At 40.9% G+C, this 23070-nt stretch overlaps 1 long non-coding RNA gene and 1 pseudogene across 1 annotated transcript; both read left to right on the top strand.

Moving 5' to 3' along the window:
* Positions 1-1182: 1182 nt before the first annotated feature.
* On the top strand, positions 1183-10071 carry LOC109567568 (liprin-alpha-1-like; annotated as a pseudogene).
* A 5572-nt stretch (positions 10072-15643) lies between these two features.
* On the top strand, positions 15644-21403 carry LOC139186371 (uncharacterized). Its single transcript, XR_011569917.1, has 3 exons — positions 15644-17415; positions 20110-20155; positions 21288-21403. It is a non-coding gene; the product is annotated as an uncharacterized lncRNA (long non-coding RNA).
* Positions 21404-23070: the final 1667 nt, after the last annotated feature.

Here is a 23070-nt window from a genome sequence, read left to right as displayed (position 1 = left end):
TTAGTTTGGGCCAGACATCGTCAGAAGTAGGACTCCAGCAGTGAATTAAAAACCGTGTGCATTCTTTATCCACTGCTACGTAATGGATCACTGCCAAGCTTAGTGACTTCCCAGTGAACAGCTCACAGTCCACAGTTCCTATGCATTGTAGCAGGCGGGCCTGGTTCAGGGCCTCCTGAAGGCACAGACACAGGAAGGCCCCACAGGGCTGGATGGCAGGCTTCCAGACTCACCTGGCTGCTGGGGATAGGCCCAGGTCGCTGCTGTGTGGACCTCTTCATGGCCTGGCTTTCCTTGGAACACCCTCTGAGAGCGAGAGCGTGGGGTGTAGCCCAGGGCCTTTTGCACCCCAGTCTCAAAGCTGCACACCTTCACTTCTGTTTGCGAGAGTGAGCTGTGAAGTCCTGCCTCGCTCAGGGGCTGAGCAGGAGTTGCCCCTTCTGCCTCTTGAAGGGAGGAGGATGGAAGAATTTGTGGACCCCGTTTTAAACCCGCACAACCTGTCAGACAGTAATGAGCAGGGAAAGGAGACCAGAGTGCCCGAGTTGTCCGAGGAGGAGGGGACGATCATGTGTGAACAGGGTGGCCAGCAAGGTGACACCAGGAGGGTGACCTTGAACCAGAGACCCGGAGGCAGGAAAAGAAGTAGCTACTCAGAGATAGAAAAAGGGTCGTGTCAGCCAGCGGGGACAAGGGAGAGAGCGGGCCGTATCAGGGAGGACCCCAGGCTCAGGCCTGAGCAGCTCGAGGCCAGATCCTTTTTTTTGAGGTGAGGAGGGTTGCTGGGGTGGGGAGCTAAGAGCCAGACCTCAGCCCTGCTGAGGTGGACGAGCCCATGAGGTATCCAGGGGACGTGTCAGGAGAGCAGCTGAGTGTTCTGGCCTGCATCGGGGAGAGGACTCACTCAGCTCAGGGTGAACTTGGGGTCGTGGGCATACAGATGGCATTTAAAGGCACAAGCACGGTAAAGTCACCAGGCGGGTGCCAGTGGAGAGAGATGGGGTGCAAGGGTAGAGCTGTGGGGCACCCTGCATTCCAAAGCTGAGAAGGGGTACAAGGGAATGAAGAATAACCCCAGGGAGGGCGGGGCCTGGAGCCCAGGGAGAGACATGCTGGGGGGGCATGGTGGAGGGCAAGGAGGGGAGGGGGCTTGGTAACATGGGTTCCTCGAGCCCCCGGGGAGCTGCCCTGCGGGGCGGGGCACACCGCCTGCTGGCAGAGAGCTGGAGACCGGGCGGGGATGGGGACAGTAGAGGCTGCTCCCAGGGAGCTTTCAGAGACCCGCAGTGGGCGCTGCAGGGAGCCCTGGAGGAGGAATCTGCTGATTCCTGTTGTGTGATTGGAAGGCGAGAGAAGGGAGAGGACCTGCTGACCGGGCTGATGGGGGTGAACCCATAGGCAGCTAGTTCGCTGGAGCAGAGCAGGAATGATGGCAGGTGGTTTTGGAGCCAGTGAAGGAGGTGGTCCAGCCCTGGGGCGGGGTCGTGATGAAGACAGGGGGCGAGAGCACTGGCCACCGGGGACAGGGAGCTGGTAAGCCAGCACCTCAAGGCTGCCCCTCAGTTGCTTTTAGATCATGTCTTGGAAAAGCAGGCAGGACCTGGGTGACAGTGTGGCAGGGGGAGGTTTGCAGAGAGAAGGGTGTGAGGTTTGAGAGCAGGAGGGTGGAGCAGGGCCCCGTGGGCACTCTCCTGTGTGTGATGACAGAGCCACCCTTGCGGTGTGAGGGGATGTCCCCCAGAACAGCCCGAGGGCCTGTGCCCTGAGGAGAGCCGCGGGGGGCTGGCCCTCCCATCCCCTGGCTGTCCCTTCTTGCTCCTGTGTGTTGGTGTTCAGACCAGCCTGGAAACGGAGGGCTGGGAGCCTGCGAGGACGGCACTCCTCAGTGAACCAGGACCAGTGATGACCACTGAGGGAGACCCAGCAGCTGCCGAGCTGAAGGATTCTTTTTTCTTATTTTCCTCCAGCCTGGCTGATGGAGGCATGAATGTATTTTTTTTTTTAATTTTCAGTTTTTGTCTCTGACTCCATCAGCCCACCCTTGTGAATAACCTCATAGGATTGCCTTCCGTCCACACTAAGACCTGAGTGTCACCAGGCCATCTAGGAACTGGATTCTCCTCCTGCCCGTTTCTTTAGTGCTGCTCGTTTAAGAGATGGCAGTGTCTCATGAGCATGGCCCATTTATCCACAGTCAAGGCTTCCATGTAAAATTGTGTTCAGTTCCTGCCCTGAATGTCTTTGACGAGACATGGTCCTCTCATGCCCAGGTGCAGACCCTGAAGGAGCAGGACTGAGAGCGGGTGCAGCAAGCCAGCGTGCTGGCCAACGTGGCCCAGGTGTTCGAGAGTGATGAGGGCATGTCTCTGGCAAGGGCGACAGGGTCACCCTTTTCAGCTGGGCCACTCAGCTGTCACCCAGCGGGCAGGCCCATGCCAAGACTCCGACTGTGATGCTGCAGGAGCAGCTGGACGCCATCAATGAAGAGATCAGGTGGGTGCACCTGAACTCAGCTCACCGGAAACTCGGTTTCCCTGAGGAGCTGTCTTCTCCTAGGGAAGTCTGAGTGTTCCATAGTAAGAAACCTGACTTCAGGTCTGCTTCAAGAATTTTCAGTTTTGAGATTGCCCTTGATTATAGAGCTCAGTCAGCTAGGGCATTCTGTCCATGATGTGGTGTCAGCACTCTGTGAGGGGGTGTTGTGGGGTGTCCTCCCCAGCTCTGAGCCCCTAGGTGGGTGAGGTGCTGAGGTGGTGTCCCCTGTGGCCCATGCACCCTCCCTCGGAGCCTCCCACGTTCTGGTGAAAAGCCACCTGGAACAGAAAAGTTGGGGTTTTGGGTTTGGCAAATTCCCACTCAGATCTGCATTTTCCTTTTTAACTTAATACAGTGTGAAGATTGCCTTGTTGTAAGACAGTGGTCCAAGGACATGTGTTTGAGTTTTTCTCATCTCATCAGTATATTTAAGATGTTTTCTTTAGACACCGTCTTGGCAGTTATAACAATTTACAAAACGGATAGAATCCAAAGGCCCGCCTCGTGGTGAGCATGGGGCCTTGGGGCTGGGTGCAGCCGGGTGGCTGGGGGCCCCAAGGCCTGCCTGGTGCCACACCCGCACAGCTATGCCCATGTCCCAAGTCCATGTTCAGAGTGGCCGCAGGCCAGTGACCCTGCACAGGACTTGGCAGAGCTGCTGCTCAGACTGTTCTCGTCACGTCGGCCCAGGCCGAGAGGCCCGTTCCTGTCGGCCAAGTGCGGGGGGCCTGGGGGAAAGGCAGGGGGTGAACGGGACAACCAGCAAATGCAGGTGGTGCCGCCTGCCCATTTGACGCTGAGACAGATGGCTTTGTGGGCCGTGTTTGAGCACAGATGAGCTCAGAAAGATTGTCTTTCCCTGTCCCCGCAGGAAATATGGCATGGTTATATATTGATATTTTTATTTTTACAGCATGTTGTCAAGTAAAAGTGATTTTTCCTTATGCAACAAGTTGACTTGATGTAAATGGTAAATTCTGTCCATCAACTTGTTATCAACAGTGAAAAACTTTCAAGATGTATAAGTAGAAGTGAAACTGGAGGGTTTACTTCCTGTAAGAATCTTGTATTTTAATTTGAAAATCATTTTATTTGCATGATCATGTATTTAAACTGCTATATAAAATCATCCACGATGCATTAGGGGAGAAGAGCAGAAACCGTGAATTCTAGGTTAATGCAGCACATTGACATGAATCCAGAAACTCACACAAAGCTGGTGGAGAACTTCATCGAGTGATGCGTTTGTACATATACAACCTTAAAAAAACAAAAATAAAAACAAAAAACAGGATCAACTCAGCACTTCATCTGGTCTGGAGACTTGTGTTTATAAACTCCAGCTTGTTCACGAATTGCTTTTTTGATTGTACAGAGTTCCCGATTCCCAGTGGAAAAGACTTGAGGCACTGACGTGCATCTCTGCCCTGAGAGCAGGGAAGGTAAAGGTTGTCAACTTGAGGTATCTCCTCACAAGAAGAGAGTCGCCACCAGGGCCCCTTCAGAATGTTAGAGTAAAGAAGTGAAATCAAACGTGAATGATCAGGGGCCAGTTTGTAAGACTCAATGCTAAGTTATTCTAAGTTTGAGAATATTCAAAAGAGGAAAAGTCAAACTTTTTTGCTGAGATGTTAATTGAGCAACTATTTCTTGAATTTGCTAATCGTGACACAGAATGCCAGCCCAAATTTGTTGTCCAGACATGTTCCTCTGCTGACAGAGGCAGGTGACAGGTTTTATTATATTTTAGGTTGATCAAAGAAGAGAAGGAGAACACAGAGCAGTGGGCCGAGGAGACTGAGAGCATGGAGGGCAGGCGGAGCCTAGGCAACCTCCGTCGTTTTAAATCAGTGAGCTCCCTCAACCGGCATCCTGCCTCCTGCCCGCCCAGCAGTGGGCGCTCCAAGCCCGGAAGGAGGCGGCACAGCCCAGCGCAAGAGGGAGACTGGCTGGGCATCATGACTCGTATGTGTCTGCCTCCTCCCTGCCATATCCCTCCCTCAGCACACTGATTTTCTTTTTTGTTTGTTTGTTTTTGTTTTTTCTCTTTTTACCCAGAAGAAAATCAGGTACATTTGCTATGCTCGGAGATCTAAAATTTTTTAAACTGCCTAGTCTTGAATCATTCCACAATGTCACAGTGACAAATTAGTCTTGATATTTGGACCACCGGCTTAGCACATCATCATGAACTCAGCCAGAGCCTGCCTCTGTAACGTTGGGCCTGGCCTGTGCTGGGCACAGCAGCTGCAGGGAAGTTTCTGTTCTCAGGGAGCAGACAGCTTCATGAAAGTAACCATAGGCAGCTCTCATGGAGCGTGAAAGCCGTGCAGCACATTTTCCATTGGGGATGCCTGGTTGCAGGGTATGCGATGGGAACAAAACCAAGAATCTAAACTGGTCTGCTTGCTAATGGACCTGGCTGTGCGCTCAGGCCAGCTTTGCGTGTGAAACCAGGTTAAAAGCCCGGTGCCCAGGGCCCCAGGGTAGACGTCGGGCTGCCTCACTTTTCCGAGTCTAAAAACGGATGACGACCTAGGGCTTTTGGTGACAGAGTGTGTGGCTCTAAAGCACATGTTTCAGCTTTCTTCCATGTTTAGCTTAGGTTTTGTGAGTGCATTGCTATTTACCCCATGAAATCATGTATACAATACTCTGCTTTATAACTGCACTTGTATTATCACTTTTTTTCTGTTACCACCCATTTCATGTTAGTTGCATTGTTAGTCAGCTAATAATTAAATTAACCGTGAATCTTTTAGAGGCATGTGAAGTGGTAACTAGTCCATTTTGTGGTCTTTTGACACACTGTTTTTATAATTTGCATCATTGGCTAATTAGTTGATATTTAAAATTCTTTGATGATTTCTCTGTGGTTTCATGCTTAATTTCTTTCCAAGTATTTGTAAAAGAACAGTTCTGTGTATGTTTTCCTTGCTGTTGGAGTTCTCTGACGGTGTGTCTGCTTTCATCATTGGTTTTGATTTCCTGTCTCATCCTGTTGTCTGCTTAGTCATCGTCAATCCAGAACCCCCACCCCCAAGGCTGTAGTTTACCCATCCATCTTCCTTCCCCTGTTGCCCCATTTGCTCTGGTCATAGCCGTGCTGTGGTCCACAGCATGTGTCCCTTTAGTCGGGTTGTGCTTTTTCTTCATGTCTCATTAAATGGTGTTTTTCCCCCATAGCAGTAAGTTTGAATTGGTGTATCACTATGCAGTTACAGGAGAAGGCAATGGCAACCCACTCCAGTACTCTTGCCTGGAAAATCCCATGGATGGAGGAGCCTGGTAGGCTGCAGTCCATGGGGTCGCACAGAGTCAGACACGACTGAAGCGACTTAGCAGCAGCAGCAGCAGCAGCATGCAGTTACAAGCATAATGTAGATGGATCCTAAACTACAAATCATGTGTAATTCATAAATGAGATTATCCTTACATAAAGAAATGATCCTCTTAAGTGTAGAATTAGTGGAATTTTAGATATGCAGATGACACTACCCTTAAGGCAGAAAGTGAAGAACTAAAAAGCCTCTTGATGAAAGTGAAAGAGGAGAGTGAAAAAGTTGGCTTCAAGCTCAACATTCAGAAAACCAAGATCATGGCATCTGGTCCCATCGCTTCATGGGAAATAGATGGGAAACAGTGGAAACAGTGTCAGACTTTATTTTTTGGGGTTCCAAAATCACTGCAGATGGTAATTGCAGCCATGAAATTAAAAGATGCTTACTCCTTGGAAGGAAAGTTATGACCAACCTAGACAGCATATTCAAAAGCAGAGACATTAGTTTGCCAACAAAGTTTCGTCTAGTCAAGGCTATGGTTTTTCCTGTGGTCATGTATGGATGTGAAAGTTGGACTATGAAGAAAGCTGAGCCCGAAGAATTGATGCATTTGAACTGTGGTGTTGGAGAAGACTATTGAGAGTCCCTTGGACTGCAAGGAGATCCAACCAGTCCATTCTAAAGGAGATCAGTCCTGGGTGTTCTTTGGAAGGACTGATACTAAAGCTGAAAACTCCAATACTTTGGCCACCTTATGCGAAAAGCTGACTCATTGGAAAAGACTCTGATGCTGGGAGGGATGGGGGGCAGGAGAAGAAGGGGATGACAGAGGATGAGATGGCTGGCTGGCATCACTGACTCGATGGACATGAGTTTGGGTGAACTCTGGGAGTTGGTGATGGACAAGGAGGTCTGGTGTGCTGTGATTCCTGGGGTCGTGAAGAGTCGGACATGACTGAGCGACTGAACTGAACTGAACTGAACTGACACAATATCCTTTCTGTGTTGGTGCTTGTATTTAAGACTGTGAATCTCATCAGCTTTTGCACAGTTAATGTCTCTATTAAACTCTTAAAAAGTATCTTCTATGGCTAATAAAATGTAAAGACTGCACCTGCTATTAAGCTAGCTTTCATTCTTACATATTTTCACAGGGAACCTCTTTAATGAATTTATTTTGAGAAGTTTTAAATAAAATTCTATGTCAGGATTTTACATTAATGTCCAGTAGGTGGTTAGATTTGTTCAATGTTAAAATAGGTATTATGGTAAATTCCTCATCAGTTAAATTACTAATTTAAAGTATAACATGTTTTTTATTAAGAGAAACTAACTTATAGAGAAGTTTGGCTAAGAATAGACAACTGCTAAGGCCCTTTGTTGTACAGAATTCTGTGCTTTAATAAATCATGATGTTGTAATAGAATTGTATCTTCCTGAGTAATAATTTATAGTGTTTCTCTAGTAAATCTTGAATAGCTTATTTAACTTCTGTGGTCAAAAAAAAATGTTCTGTTTCCAGTCACATGTTCTCTAAATCTTCATCTCGCTTATATGCTTGCCATCATATTTGCTTTACTGTATTTGCCTATACTGATTCTTGGTAGAATTCAGCTGTGAAGCCGTCTGGACCGGGGCTTTTGTTTGCTGGAAGATTTTTGATTACAGTTTCAATTTCCATGCTTGTGATGGGTCTGTTAAGATTTTATATTTCTTCCTGGTCGAGTTTTGGAAAGTTGTACTTTTCTAAGAATTTGTCCATTTCTTCCACGTTGTCCATTTTATTGGCATATAGTTGTTGATAGTAGTCTCTTATGATCCTTTGTATTTCTGTGTTGTCTGTTGTGATCTCTCCATTTTCGTTTCTAATTTTGTTGATTTGATTTTTCTCCCTTTGTTTCTTGATGAGTCTGGCTAATGGTTTGTCAATTTTATTTATCCTTTCAAAGAACCAGCTTTTGGCTTTGTTGATTTTTGCTATGGTCTCTTTTGTTTCTTTTGCATTTATTTCTGCTCTAATTTTTAAGATTTCTTTCCTTCTACTAACCCTGGGGTTCTTCATTTCTTCCTTTTCTAGTTGCTTTAGGTGTAGAGTTAGGTTATTTATTTGACTTTTTTCTTGTTTCTTGAGGTGTGCCTGTATTGCTATGAACTTTCCCCTTAGGACTGCTTTTACCGTGTCCCACAGGTTTTGGGTTGTTGTGTTTTCATTTTCATTCGTTTCTATGCAAATTTTGATTTCTTTTTTGATTTCTTCTGTGATTTGTTGGTGATTCAGAAGCGTGTTATTCAGCCTCCATATGTTGGAATTTTTAATAGTTTTTCTCCTGTAATTGAGATCTAATCTTACTGCATTGTGGTCAGAAAAGATGCTTGGAATGATTTCTATTTTTTTGAATTTACCAAGGCTAGCTTTATGGCCCAGGATGTGATCTATCCTGGAGAAGGTTCCATGTGAGCTTGAGAAAAAGGTGAAATTCATTGTTTTGGGATGAAATGCCCTATAGATATCAATTAGGTCTAACTGGTCTATTGTATCATTTAAAGTTTGTGTTTCCTTGTTAATTTTCTGTTTAGTTGATCTATCCATGGGTGTGAGTGGGGTATTAAAGTCTCCCACTATTATTGTGTTATTGTTAATTTCTCCTTTCATACTTGTTAGCATTTGTCTTACGTACTGTGGTGCTCCCGTGTTGGGTGCATATATATTTATAATTGTTATATCTTCTTGGATTGATCCTTTGATCATTATGTAGTGACCTTCTTTGTCTCTTTTCACAGCCTTTGTTTTAAAGTCTATTTTATCTGATATGAGTATTGGTACTCCTGCTTTCTTTTGGTCCCTATTTGCATGGAAAATCTTTTTCCAGCCCTTCACTTTCAGTCTGTATGTGTCCCCTGTTTTGAGGTGGGTCTCTTGTAGACAACATATGTAGGGGTCTTGTTTTTGTATCCATTCAGCCAGTCTTTGTCTTTTGGTTGGGGCATCCAACCCATTTACGTTTAAGGTAATTACTGATAAGTATGATCCCGTTGCCATTTACTTTATTGTTTTGGGTTCGAGTTTATACACTGTTTTTGTGTTTCCTGTCTAGACAATATCCTTTAGTATTTGTTGGAGAGCTGGTTTGGTGGTGCAGAATTCTCTCAGCTTTTGCTTGTCTGAAAAGCTTTTGATTTCTCCTTCATACTTGAATGAGATCCTTGCTGGGTACAATAATCTGGACTGTAGGTTATTTTCTTTCATCATTTTAAGTATGTCTTGCCATTCCCTCCTGGCTTGAAGAGTTTCTATTGAAAGATCAGCTGTTATCCTTATGGGAATTCCCTTGTGTGTTATTTGTTGTTTTTCCCTTGCTGCTTTTAATATTTGTTCTTTGTGTTTGATCTTTGTTAATTTGATTAATATGTGTCTTGGGGTGTTTCTCCTTGGGTTTATCCTGTTTGGGACTCTCTGGGTTTCTTGGACTTGATTCTTGAATTTTTAGCTTCAAAGTCGCAATAAATCTAGTTTCTCTTCATTTCTTTGCATGCATCTATCAGCCTAGTGATTTAAGGAAGCAGCGTCAAAAGGTAAACTGTTTAGTAATTTAGCATGCCTTTGTTTCTCTGTGAAGTATTAAAGAGTCCTTATCGTTAACAAGAATGAACACTGTGTGGTTATGTACTGGTGAATAATTGACGTTTTAATAGAAGTAATGAAACTCACCCACCACTTAAAATGTGCTGATGGTTCTGTTGAAAATTGGTCATTCGTTGAGACAGTTATAACAGTTTGCCTTTCTCCCACTTGTTTACCTTCTGATCATCTCATGCTTGTTTATAATAGACATAGTATTATTTATTATATTTAAAATTTTCTTTACTTATTTTTTTGGCCATGCTGCACAGCTTATGGGATCTTAGTTCTCCAGCCAGGGATCAGACCAGTGTCCTGGCAGTGAAAGTGCCAAGTCTTAACCTCTGGACCACCGTGGAATTTCCGCTTAGTGTTTTCTTATAAGAAATGACTGAATCAGAGCCATAGATGTTCGATTTGCGGGAGGCCAATTTAATGATGGTGGGTAGCAGTGTGCAGGAGACTCTGTGCGCCAGGCACGTGCTTTCCGAGTCTGTCATCTCATCCCCAGGTGAGGTCCAGGCTGCTGCTATCCCCATTCAGCAGACGTGGACACTAAGGCGTAGCAAGGCCAGGTACCCTGATCTCTGGTTTATAATTAATATTAAATAATAAATTAATATTTCACACTAGCATACTAAAAATTGATGTTAACTTATTTATAAGAACTCATATATTACATATATCACACAGTATATTTAAATGTGATAAAATTTTTCTTCATACTATTTATCTAAGATTAGAATTTAGTTATTATGCTTTCAAGGAATATTAAATTTGAACAATGAGAAAGGATTATAATTTATAGATTTGTTTGTTTTATCTGATAGAACATATATCTGTTTAATTATTAAATATCTTCTCTTAAAGAACTTACTCATTCTATACATTTCTACAGATTTAAGAAAGTCTTAAAAATGACAAGAAGGAAGTTAAGTGAATATGAAAATGGAGAGCTTAGTTTCCATGGAGATTTAAAAGACAGTCAAACTGAAATGGATATTCAAATTAATATGCTAAAACATAAGGTGATTTTTAATCAGTTTTAGAACCCCCAAATCACTTAATTTTGGGAAATATAAATCATTCCATGCTTTGAGCAGTGAAACACAGATTTGTCTGTTAATTTTTTAGGTTGGACACCAGTAAAAAAGACAACTTTTCCTTATATCATTTTGAGATAAAAAGGGCACACTCTTGACTCTCTCTGTCTTGAACCCTGGCTGGTGATCTGAAGCTAAGCAGCACAGCATTAATGACCCCAAAGCATCCGTTGTTTTTGGTGACAGGTTTGTTGAAATCTAATGAACATACCATGCAGTTCATTCATTTAAATTGTACAGTTCAGTGACTTTATTGTGTTTAAAGAGTTATACAGGCATTACCACGTTAGAACATTTTAATCACTCTCCAAAGAAGGGTGCCAGTTTTCCCTTCCTGATCTTCTCAGCCTGAGGGAGCCATGACTCCACTCACTGACTGTGTAGATGTCCCTTTTCTGGACATTTCGTGTCAGTGGAATCACACAATATGGGATCCTTTGTGACTGCCTTCTTTCATTTAGTGTAATATCTTCAAGGTACATCTAACATGTATCAGTATTTCCTTGATTTTATTGCTCAATAATATCCTATTGTATGGACATACCACATTGTATTTATCCATTCATCATCTGATGGACCTTTGGGGTTTTTCTACTTTTTGGCTAATGTCAATAATGTTACTGTGAATATTTATGTCTAAGTTTTGATGTGAATGTGTTTTTTCATTTCTTTTGGGAAAACAGTTATGAATAGAATTGCTGTATTAAACAGCAACTCTGTTTAACCTTTTGAGGACCTGCCATACTGTTTTCCAGCATGGCTGCATCATTTTATATTTTTATCCAAAGTATGTGAAACGTTCCCATTTCTATACATTCCTGTCAACACTAGTCATTACCTGTCTCTGTGAGTATAGCCATCCTAGCAAGTATGAAGTGGCATCTTGTGGTGTTTTATTTCTCTCTCTGAGGAGAGGACAATGAAGATTGAGTTCTAGATTAGTAACTACTCAAAGCTACCCATCTCTTTTAGAATTTTAGTAAATTGAGATGAGGTCAAAAGTCTGATTTTGGTAATTAAACTATTTCTAGTTATTTCTTATAGTTCAAATCATATGCCTCATTGCTTACTAGTCTTCATTGTTTTCAAACTTGAGCAGAAATTCTAAGGAGTCACAACTGCCTATGTGTAAGAAATTGTAATTGAAGGGAACCCTGAAAAAACTTCTTCCTGAATAGTCCTTAAGTCTTCCTTCTAGTTATATGCTTCTTCTCATCAACATTGTCATTAAAAATCTCACCCTTTATTATATTCCACTTTATAGGAGACCAGTTCCTACCTGCATTTAAGTTATGTTTCTTTATTTTCTCTTTTTCAAAAATCCATTTTTCTGTTTTTTTTCCTAATCAGCTTTAAGTTTAGTGGCTTCAATAAACAACATTGGTTTCATTCAAAACCTACACTTAGGAAAAGGTGGCCAGGATGGCTGGCTTCTCATCCCCTCGGCTTCAGGTGGGGCAGCTTGAGGGCTGGGGGCTGGAATCGGGTGAAGGTGTGTTCATGCCCATGTCTGATAGTTGGTGTCTGTGGTCGGCTGGACTTTGGTGAAGGCAGACAAGTGAAACACCTACCCTGAACACCTAGGCTCTCTTTGCAGCCTGGGCTTACTCGCAACATGGAGCCTGGTTCCCAGGTTGAGAGCCAGGCAGAAGCTCTGCTGCCTTGTCTAACCTCGCTTTGCAGTTCACACAGCATCACTTTCATCATCTTCTGTTCAATAGGAGCAAGTCACTTATACTTGGCCTATATTCTACCTCTCTTACAGAATAAAGTTTTTTAAAACTAATGGGTACATTTAAAAACTAGCACAGTTACTCACTGGCCACAATTTTTTATATTCCTTCCAATGAAAAGTACCCTTTTCCCTACCCGTTCCCTCACAAGTCTCAGTTGTTAACAGTGTCAGGTCCAGGCTCAAGTAGAGGTCTTGCCATCTTCATCAGGTACAGATGGCACATGGGGATGAGGTTTCTGGGTGTGATTTCTAGAATGTGACCCTGTGAGCACAACCCTCTCAGTACTAAGCCTTGAGAACTAAAGGGACAAGTTATCTTCCACCCACACTCCCACCATTCTGCTGAATGACTAGACTCTCCTGTTCAGAAATGGGAAACGGGAGGCACCGTAGTCCATAGCAGCTCTGAGGTCCAGTTTGGTGCTGCCAGCTCTGTGATGAGGACTTGGTCCTACCCATAGGAGTGCTTCTCCTTTGCTCTACCCTCTGAGCTCTGTGTGCTGTCCTTTTCATAAGAAATGACCTCTGTCTGTAGCTGAGTCATGTTTCTTAAGCCACTTCCTCTTCATTGAACTTCTAAGAAAATCCTAAAGGCCTATTCTCATTTGTATGTCTTGGTCTCTGTTAGGTCAAGCATCGTTTTTTTGCTGCCAAGGTTCTCTTTAAAGCTTTTAGTGTCCTGTGAATTGGATTGGGATTCACATTATTGGAGAGGCTACCCTCACAAATCTTTTTTGAGAGAAGCTCTGCACCTTGGGCTTCTTGTGAAGCTTTGTAGGATGATGCCTTTAAAATTCTTATGCCCTTAAGATCTTTAAAGGAATTTGAGGCACCACCTTAAGTCTTCCCATGGTCCTAATGAAGGATTTTATAGTCTACAGGCTTCACCTTTAGTCCATGTTTTCCTGGCAGCACCCTAGATTTGATCTTAGCCCAGTAGCTGTTTTTCTCTTTTAGCATCATGTGACCACTGGACATGTGAAGATGCTGTAAAGGAGATAACAGATATTGAACCCAAATATAATTGAGCCTGGTTCCTTTATATTTAATAGTCCCCCCCCCTTTTTTTTGATGGCTTATCCTTCTCATTGATGTTACTTTCAACTGGTTCATAGGAAGAGTCTCCTTTCCCCTGTGTTTCAGTGTCATTTTCTTCTCTTGCCTAGAAGCTGTCACCAACAGCCTCTTTAAGGGCCATCAGGATTCAGTTTACAATGTCATGAAGCCCTTTGGGTTTTCATTTCTTTCTATGAGTCCATTCAGATCTCACCTACCTCCAGGTTGAAAGACATTCTCACATCTTTTAGTTCTTTTTTAATGGCATTTTTAATATCAGTATCTGTGCCAGGTATTTATTGCCAGCAAATTGTATAATAAAGCACGTCAAAGCGTAGTGGCTCAAAACAGCATTTACTTTGTTTGAAAAGTTGTGTTGGGGCAAAGCTTAGTGAGTGAGGCCAGCACGTTTCTTTTCCAGTCAGCATCAGCTGGGATGTCATGAAGGTGGGGGCCAGAGTCATCTGAAAATTAGCTCATGCACATGTCTGGCAGTTGGAGCTGGCTTTTGGATGGGGCATTAGTTGGGAGCGGTCATTGGAGGCACTGACAAGGTGCTCAGTATGTGGTCTTGGCTTCTTCACAGCATAGTGACTGATGCTAAGGGTGGGCTTTCCCACAGAGCAAAAGTCAGGTTCCCCAGACTCTGTCCAGTAGAAATCAGTTACTGAGGCCAACACATATTTAAGGGGAGGGAATTGCAGAGAAAAGTGTCAAAGAATTTGTAGACAGTTTCAATACCACCACCTCCACTCACCTCGACTTACTGAGTAATCATTCTGTCTAAAGGAAAGTTCTTTGCAACTCGGTGTCACTGAAATTCCCGCAAATTTTGTTTGTTGTTTTGTTTGATATATTCTGTTCTGTGAAGAGTAACAAATGGTTACAAAAATAAGGCATTTTTGTTGTTGTTGTTCAGAAAAATGTATGGATCATCTCACTAAGCTATTAAGAGATGGGATTTCTTTAACCTTTTGAATTATTTTTCTTTGGAATGCAGTTCAAATTAGCAAAAACTATTTAGTTCAGAAAAAGATTTATGGGATTAGAATCCATATTTACAAGATTTATTAATGAGAGTCTTATTTTCACAATCTTCTTTTGGGAAGCGTTTATTAACTCAGCCCTAGATAACTCAATACAGTATCCCTCAAACTTCTTTAAAACATGGGGCATTAAGATGGGGGGAAGGAGTAGAGACATTCTACTAAGAGGTGACTTGTAGTCATTTTATGGAGAAAAAAATAGAAAAGAGTGTAAAATCAAGTGCAAATGTTGTGTGACAAAGATGATCACAGTGAAGAATATATGTTGTGACTCTTGGTGGTTTGAACTTCTCTCTTGATTCTCTGAGTAATCCCTGGTCCTACGTTCTACCATACAGATACCATCGTATCTATTTGATCCTGGGTTTGAGTTAGGCTGTGCTCAGTCCACTTGCCTCATTACCAAACAGTATTGTTTTATTCTTGCAGATTGAGGATCTTACAGCAGAGCTGGAAACTGCATTGTCAAAATGTCTGCACCTGGATGCAAAAAATCAGTTCTTCAAGAGGAGTTATTATCTATGAAAGGAATGTAAAAGAAATGTGAAAAACTAGAGAAGAATAAAAAGAATTTGGAGCAAGAAGTAGTGAACCTCAGAAGTTATATATAAATGTATATTGTAGAACACAGTCAAGTAGAGCAGTATAAATGGGAGATTGAAGAAAGGGCTAAACAGGATCTCGTAGAGAAATTAAACTGAGTCAACCTATTTTTGCAGGTTAATTTGTTCATCTGTCATGTGCTTGAATTCACCTCATTGTAAATTACGTTTTGGATCTATACAGCTTATGTGTTTCCTCTACTTCCCTTTGAGCAATTGGCTTGGTAGTTTTCTGGAAGGAAGGGGACACTTGTTTCTCCCTTTAAATATTTCTGTTTCCATCACAGTTATCACCAAATTGACCTATCAGAATGATTCTCACTAGAAAATCCTTTCATTTATAAGACCAATTGGTATAAAACAAGACTACCAAGAGGAAAAGAAAATAGTGTGGTTTAGAACTGGTACCATCCTCTTGAATTATTTTTAAGTTGTCTTGTTAATTTTTAAAAAATTTTTAAGTTGATCCTCTTGTTCTTTGAATTATCAGATTATATAAGCACCACTATAACAATAATTCCACTTTAATTTTATAATTCACATTTAATTCACTTCACATTGATGATAATTGTTCTAAACTTCTGCTCTTTTTTTTTTAACCTTTAAAATTGCTTTCTGAATCACTGACTCAAAACTAAAGGGAGCAAATATCATTTTCAGGTTAATGATTATTTTTAAAATGTTATCTTTTTAAATTGGCCTTAGATAAAAGCAGCTCTCAGGATAACTTAGAGCAGTTACAATAGAAGAATAATGCTTCCATAAGAAGTCAGATGGAACTCAGAATTAAAGACTTGGAATCTGAACTCTCCAAGATGAAAACTTTGCAAGATTCTCATAAAGCAGAGTTGGAAAAATATAAGCAACTCTACCTAGTAGAAGTAGAAGTTAGAAAGTCATTGGAAGGTAAACTAGACAAGTGAAAACACAGAATCACAGAAAGTAAATTTAGTTTGTTAATTTGTCTCTAAAGCCTAATTTTTATAGAGCACAGTTCATGAGATTAGTAGAAATGGAAAGCTAACTAGATGGTCAGTGCTAGAGGGCGCCCTAATATAAACTATTAATATTGTGTCCTTTTAAGTTTTACCACACAGAGTCGGAAACGACTGGAGTGACTTAGCAGCAGCAGCACACTGCATAAAGGCATGTGAAATTGGGGGCAATTAACACTGGAGTGAAAGGCAGGATAATTCACAGAGTGGCTAGAAATAGTATGTCAGTATGACATACTGTCATACTGTCATAATAGTCAGTATGACCTGACTGAGCGGGGGTGTGGACGATGGAAAGGGCAGATGGCACCTCCAGTGCCTAGTCCAGGTTTTCCCACTGTCTGAAAGCAGAGCACTCCTAGGAAGCCTTTCATAAGCCAAAACAGCATACAGCAAAGAAGCAGGTACCCGAGGTCATATTCTCCTAGTTAAAGCCTAAAATGAATATGCACAAGTGAAGCACAGGTGCTCCCAGACAGGGTTCAGGGTTGTGGTGACTTGACACTGAGATGTGGGGTGTGGCTTCCAGGGAAGGAGCTCAGTGGGGCCAGTCTCCCTGCTTGGGGAGCGCGATGCCTCTCACTGTAAAACGTACACTGAACCTTTTTATGTGAAATCAAAAAGTCTCTTAAAAAAAATTTTTTTTTTTGATTATCAAAAAAGATGCTGACGTAGGCCTTTCCTAGAAGTGAAGTAACATAAAGTGAACTTTGGAAAAGTAGGGGATACTTGTAATTGTTCCTGGGGCTGTTTTAGCTCTTTTCAATCACGCATTGACTTTCTTGTCCTCCCCTCTAGATTGTGACTCTAGATGATTCCTCAGAGGCAAAAGCTTAATTTCTCTGAGGTCATGAGTGAAATGTGTATACAAGCGTGGTGAAAGCAAATGCTTGAAAGTGGCTTTGTGGGATGGGGTGTTTCTTCATCCCTGAACTGTTTCCTGGAGGCAGGTGTCCCAGAGGGCAGCAGGTGTCACTGTGTGAGGCCACCTCCCTCTCTCTCTGATGCCCTTTCTCTCCTCTCCCAACTGTGACTTGTTACTTGAGAAGCCCTAGACACATGTGTACTTCTTTAGAACAGGATTACAGCTATCATTGTTTACAGGAGGTCTGCTCTGTGTTTTCAGTGTTCAAACAGTTTATTGGGAATTCCATTTACTATATGGCAACTTTAAAAATGCAGATCATTAAGTTGGTGTTTTTCATCTTCCTCAGGACTCATGAGAGACTGGCAGTTAGCAGCAGCAAACTTGAGGTGGAGAAAGAGCAGAACAAATCTTTACTTGGCACTCTTAGCACGAGGCCAGTCCTGGAGCCCCCTTGTGTTGGAAATTTCAGTAATCCTTTAGTGCTCAATGGAAATCTTACTCCAAGAGCAAACGCAGGGTTTTCTACCTCAATTCCACACCCTTTGAATAACAGCATGGAGACTCACTTGACCAAAGTTAGTTCTATTATCTTTTTTCCACTGGGTTTCAGATTTCTGATATGAATGATCCTTGTTTTTAATTTCGTGAACTTCTGAGTTGTTTATTTGACTTAATGCACACTAAGTAAAAGTCATAATTAGCTGTGCTAATAAAGGAGACAGAAATGTTATGATTTTTTTTTGTCCCAGAGTTCTTGATTTTAAGAGATACTTACTACATTATTAAATTTCTTGAAAAACTGCGTTTAAATTCTACTTTAGAAATGAAATCTTATTGCCTAGTAATCAAAAGTATTCTTTCAGATATTTCACTTCCTTTCTAATTGATTTCAGTTGGCAATGGTTCATAATCATTTCCAAGCTCTGCTGTACCCAACAAAGTTTTTCTGTCTCTAAGCATAAGTGAATCACTGGCATCTAAACACTAACCACATATGGATGCTTTTTGTTTAAAGGAATCCTAGATAAATCCTTTTTATGAATTAAATAAACTTACAATACTAAACCAAAACATTAATTTCTAGTTTTAGCTTAACATTTTTTTGTCATTTTCTTACATTAATGTCATTTCTTACAAAAATGACATTTTTATAAGTTTCTTTAATTGCTTTTTTTACCTATAGCATTTTTATTTAAAATTAAAAAAAAATCTTGCTGAGCATTTCTAGATTTGTAGTTAATTCAAACATTTTAAACATTATAAATGAAGCTCACTTCATCTCTATCTTGACATCACCTGGATGAATTGTATCTAAGATAGCAATGATGGGGAGTCTTTAAATTGCAACCAGTTTTCACTGTTGAATCATTGTGATTAAAATATCTATTTCAGTCAGTGCACACAGGTTTATAGTTTTAATGGTGTTTTCCTGATGTTTGTGATGCACGGAAAAGTAGCCCTTGTTAAATGCAGTCTCAACCTGTTTTCTCATTTGACTTCTTGCCATCATAGGAGAACAATTTAGGTTTCTTTCACAGCACTGCATCTACATTGGGTCTTAGTACTTGAGAGCTATGGAACTGGAGGATGTGCTTTAGCTGTGCAGTCACAGTGGGCCTCCGAACACTTCATCCCAAGTTAGACACTTCCCCACACAGGCCTAAGAGGAGGAAGCAAATGCTTGACCCCTGTCCCAGACACAGGTTGCCTACTGCACACCCAAGTTCACGGTGCTGTGGGCACATACATCTTTTCAAAGTAGAGGAACCAAGCAAGCCCTTCTCCCAAACTCACCGGTTAGGTAAATCTCCTCACCTCTCATAAGGAGGGTAGGAGTATAAGTCCTCACCTTGAAACTTTTCTCCTTCAAGTTCCCTGTCGTGTGTTTTTTAAAAAATTTATGCTTCATAAATTAACTATATCAACTGACTGCTACCTATAGAAGTTTGACATTAATTTATTCTTGTTCTTGCCTTTAAAACAGATTTAGTTAGAAAGCTACTATGTCATGTCATGCCACAAGCATTATTGAACTATGTAATAAAGTTTTACATATTCATTTTCTCTGCATTATAGTTAAAAATACATGTGTTTTTTCTTAATCTGAGGAAGTAGCTGGCATAGGACTCTGGACTCAGTAAGAAAGTCATTACCTTTCTTACTTCTTTTGTAGAATTACAAACTTTGCCTAAATCATGACTCTCATACCTTAAAAAAAGTTTGTTTGTATTTTTTCAAAGAAAACAACCTTTATTAAAAAAAAAAAAAAAAACTTTTGTGTGGAACCATATTATATAAAACAGAGACAAGTATAAAGCCTTTTAGCCAAAGGAATGGCCAGAGGTCCTGTACTTGTGACTTCTCAGTTCCTCAACCCTGCAGTGACCCCTGTGGGACCTTTCCCTTCTATGGGACATAGTTCAGAAACTAACAGTTCTGTGTTAATCCTTCTCACTAAACACCTTTAGAATACAAACTTGCTGGTTCATTGTTTTATTGTGTATAACTTTCTCACCTTTCTGTGTTTTTGTTAAATGGAAAAGTTCAAAGAAAATTGCAGGTGTGTTCTCCTTAATAATATTCATCTCAAACTACTTCCTCCATTTGAACAGGATCCTCACCTAGAAATCAAAATAAAGGTCTCAGAAGTATGTATTTAGGGCAGGAGCTGTTAAGGGGAGAAGATAGTAATCTTGTGGGTCATTCCTAGGATCATGGGTCATTCTCTAATTCTTTGAAATTATGTATACTTGATAGACTGATATTTATTGTACTTTTTATCAGATTAACCTTCCATATATATGTTCTCTGTTATTTATAAGCGGAATAAGTAGGAATGCATTCTTTTATTTATGTGATTATTTTTCTACTTAAGTAATCTTCAAGTTAGGTCTAGTCTCTAAAAGTATTATTTATTTATTTTTAAATTTTATTTTATTTTTAAACTTTACAATATTGTATTGATTTTGCCAAATATCAAAATGAATCCGCCACAGGTATACATGTGTTCCCCATCCTGAACCCTCCTCCCTCCTCCCTCCCCATACCATCCCTCTGCGTCCTCCCAGTGCACCAGCCCCAAGCATCCAGTATCGTGCATCGAACCTGGACTGGCGACTCGTTCCATATATGATATTATATGTAGTTCAATGCCATTCTCCCAAATCATAAAAATATTATTTAAATGTCACATTTAGTAATCTGTATAACATTCCTATGATAATATCTCTTGCTTAACTTAAAGATAAATAATATTTGACTTATTTCAGATGTGGCAGGAGTTGGACAGGAGTATAACTAGAGAACTAAGAGAAGGTATGTTGCCAAAATGTATGAATTAAATTTAGATATTGATTTCTGAAATACACTGTAAACAATAAATGGCATCTCTTTCCATTGTTTGGATAACAGATGCTATGTTAATTTTTTTTCTTATACATAGCTAATGAAAAATGTGAAAGCATGACCAGTCATAGTGAAAAATATTCTTCTTCCTCATTTATTCATCATGTTCCATAGTTTAAAAAAAACTCAAAAGGTCTATGTAGTTCTATTTATTTCTGGCTGTATCCTTTCTCTACTACTGCCATCCCTGTGGAACTGTCCATCTGCACCCTGACACCATTTTCAGAAAGCATGGAGTTCATCAGTGTCTCAAGTGTCTGGTAGTGGTTAAGGCTAGAACACCCAGACTCAAGCAGTTATGTTTGCATACCTGTCACTTGGTGGGCGACTTTATAATTTCTGTGTCATTGACTTTGTCACTAGTTTATCTCTTGCCCTCAGGAAAAGCTCCAAACACCTGCATCAATTTGGGTCCTTCCAAAGTAGTTGGCCTTATCTTATCTCTTTACCACCTTATTCTGCCGCTTAGCTGTGCATCTAACCAGCCAGACTGTGTAGGATCCCACAGATTCGTTTCCTCACCTCTGGTCTTTGTATGTGCTTCTCCCCTCTGACTCTTGTACTTTTTCCTGTCATTCAGGTAGCTACTTCCATAACACCTCCACCAAAAAGGAGGCTGTCCCTTCTTAGTGTTCCTTGTTCCATATTGTATACGTGTCTTAGTATTTATGACTCTATGGAAATTGTCTGTTCATCTGTTTTTATATTTTATGACATTATCATTTCTCAGGGTGACTGGGTCACTTTCATCTTGTAATTCCAGTGTTTGTCACAGCACCTTAGCAGATAGTTATTGAGTAAATGAATGAAGAATGAGAAAGCCACAAGCTCTGATACTCAGCCGCATATGGGACCATGGGCTGATTATATAATTGTAATCTTGTATTTTGTTTTCTGTCATTTATAGCTATGTTTCATTTTTCAGAGCACCTAGAAATGTCTTAGGCTTTTTTTTTGTTTTGTTTTGTTTTGTTTTGTTTTTAACTAATACTGAGTTAACTCAAGTATTTTAGATAAAGGACATAATCCTTTTTCTTTCCAGCTGCTGCTGAATTTGAATCTGAGTCCTATGGATTGTCTCCTCTAGGAGCTACAGATGGGTCAAATCTGTCTCAGGACCTGCTTTTGAAAACATCACAAGAATGTGTACAGATTTTGAAGAAAAAAAAATATATGATCTGAAAGATAAATAGTAAAAATTTCCCCTCTTTTCTGTTTTCATGACATTTTAGTTGTTTCTCATTAAACATGATGAGAAAATCTTTATAAAAGGGAAATACTTTTGTGTGTATGATGAAAATTTATATGGTATTTTAAAAATACTACTTTTAAGTAGTATTAATACTACTTTTAAACAGTAGTATCCAAGTACTTTTGGTACTAAGTATTTTCTCTGCAGCTAACTTAAGCAATTTAAAAACCAGCACTGTTAAGTTTTCCATATTCAAATTGAAAGTGTTAGTCACTCAGTCGTGTCTGACTCTGCGACCAATGGACTGCAGCCCACCAGCCTCCTCTGTCCTCCACTATCTTGTGGGGTTAGCTCAAGTTCATGCCCATTGAGTTGGTGATGCTATCCAATCCTCTCGTCCTCTGTTGTCCCCTTTCTCCTCCTGCCTTCCATCTTTCCCAGCATAAGAGTCTTTTCTGATGAGTCAGCTCTTCACATCAAGTGGCTGAAGTATTGGAGCTTCAGCCTCAACATCAGTCCTTCCAATGAGTATTCAGGATTGATTTCCTTTAGGATTGACTGGTTTAATCTCCTTGCAGTCCAAAGACTCTTGAGAGTCTACTCCCAACACCACAGTTCAAAAGCATTAATTCTTTGGCAGTCAGCCTTCTTTATTGTATAACTCTCATATCCATACATGACTACTAGAAAATAGTGTATATATGTTAACCCCAATCTCCTAATTTGTCCTTCCCCTCATGTTTCCCCTTTCATAACCATAATTTGATTTTCATATATTTTGAGTTGTTTTCTGTTGTGTAAATAAGTTTATTTTTATTAAATTCCACGTGTAAGTAATGTGATACTTGTTTTTCTCTGAGTTACCTCACTAGTATTGTAATTTTGAGATCCATCTGTGTTGCTGCAAATGCCATTATTATTTCTTTTTATGGCCGAGTAATATTCCATTTTCATTGTGTCTGTGTGTGTGTGTGTGTGTATACCACATCTTCTTTATCCATTCTTCTGTTGATGGACACTTAGGTTGCTTTAATGTCTTTGCTATTGTAAATGGTTCTGCAGTGAACATTGGGGTGCATGTACCTTTTTGAATTATGGTTTTCTCCAGATATATGCCCAGGACTGAGATTGCTGAATCATATGGCAACTCTATATTTAGTTTTTATAGCAACCTTTATAGAGTTTTCTACAGTGGGTGTACCTAGTTACATTCCATAAGTGGTGTAGAAGGATTCCCTTTTCTCTACACTCTCTCCAGCATTTATTGTTTGTATATTTTTTGATGGTGGCTATTCTGATTGGAGAAGGGAATGGAAAACCACTTCAATATTCTTGCATTGAGAACCCCATGAACAGTATGAAAAGGCAAAATGATAGGATACTGAAAGAGAAACTCCCCAGGTCAGTAGGTGCCCAATATGCTACTGGAGATCAGTGGAGAAATAACTCCAGAAAGAATGAAGGGATGGAGCCAAAGCAAAAAGAAGACCCAGCTGTGGATGTGTCTGGTGATAGAAGCAAGGTCCGATGCTGTAAAGAGCAATATTGCATAGGAACCTAGAATGTCAGGTCCAAGAATCAAGGCAAATTGGAAGTGGTCAAACAAGAGATGGCAAGAGTGAATGTCGACATT

The sequence above is a fragment of the Bos indicus genome, chromosome 13 (genome assembly GCF_029378745.1).
Source record: "Bos indicus isolate NIAB-ARS_2022 breed Sahiwal x Tharparkar chromosome 13, NIAB-ARS_B.indTharparkar_mat_pri_1.0, whole genome shotgun sequence".
Taxonomy (NCBI): Eukaryota; Metazoa; Chordata; class Mammalia; order Artiodactyla; family Bovidae; genus Bos; species Bos indicus.
This window is presented reverse-complemented; position numbering and strand designations above follow the sequence as displayed.